The sequence below is a fragment of the Rhagoletis pomonella genome, unplaced genomic scaffold (genome assembly GCF_013731165.1).
Source record: "Rhagoletis pomonella isolate Grant_MI unplaced genomic scaffold, Rhpom_1.0 Rhpom_scaffold_00015, whole genome shotgun sequence".
NCBI lineage: Eukaryota > Metazoa > Arthropoda > Insecta > Diptera > Tephritidae > Rhagoletis > Rhagoletis pomonella.
In genome coordinates, this window is record NW_023458569.1 from 3483558 (window position 1) to 3484962 (window position 1405).

The window sequence follows — 1405 nt, forward strand, 5'->3', positions numbered from 1 at the left end:
GTATGAAGAAATCCAACGTAGAAAATTAGGTGGAAGACCAAGAAGATCATGTTTATAGATGAGCAACGAGTGGCACACTTTTTCAAATGCTTTACTGAAGTCAGTATATATAACATCAACAGTTTTGCTTTCACAAAATGCTTTTGAGATATAGGATATTAATTCAAGTAAATTTGTAGAAGTTGATCTGCCCTTGCAAAATCCATGTTGACTATATGAAATGCTAGAAGAAATGCGTCAACTGATTTGTTATAATTGCTTCAAATAATTTAGGAATTGCAGAAAGCTTACCTATTCCCCGGTAGTACTCCACTGAAGATCTGCTACCGCTTTTATGTAACGGGGTTATGAACTATTCCTTCCATATAGTTGAAAAATGCCCTCTTTAAGAGATAAATTGAATATCGCTGTTAACGGCTCATAGAGATAATCAGAACAATTTATAAGAATACAAGTAGGGATCTGGTCTGGACCATAACTGAAGGACTGCTTTAAGGATTTCAGATAAACTACTACATCATCGGGAGATATTACTGGGATATTCAATGTTAGCATGTGAGTTAATGGAATAATTGGATTTAAAAAACTGAGCGAACATGTTAGAAATTGTTTGATTATCACTAGAGACGGTATTTTGATACTTCATGGCGGAAGGAAACCCACGCACATTTCGCTTGGAGTTTACGAAGTCATAAAATGATTTGGGGTTATATATTATACGCCGTTTGATTTTACACAAGTAAGCTTTATAACACTTTTTGTTTAATTCAAAAAACTTATGACGCAAAAGTGAGTATTTTACATAGTATGAGTGTAAACCGGTTTTTTTGTGTAATCTAAAATAACGCGAGTTTCTGTTTTTCAAATTTCTCAGTTCTTAAGTGAACCATAACTGTTAGCTCTTCAGGAATATACATGCTTTTAGGCACATGCTTTTCAAATAATTTACGTAAAGTAAATTTAAAAAGTGCAACGCTTTGTTCAATATTTTCTTTAAATGCAGGCCACGACAATTTAGACAGTTCTTTGTTAAGCATTTAAAGTTGGCTTTCGAAAAATCAAAGCGAATATTTGGTTCGTATGCTTGGGTACTGCAATTTTGACCATCACTTATAACTTCGTAAGATACCTCCATAGCAGGGTGGTAGAAAATACGTTGTTGCACGCACTAGACGCGAAAGGTACGATATCATTGTCAATGATGTTCCATGATATGCTTGGTAAATTAAAATCACCCAACACAATCATTGAGTCAGAGGGTTTAGTCCATAAATTAACTGATTTCAGTAAAGGGATGAGTCGTGAATACACCAATGTGTCAGATCGGGGAGGGATATAGCATAGAGCTAAGTAAATAGACCCTTTTCCAGCCTGTACACGAATGCATTTGAACTCTACTGAATCA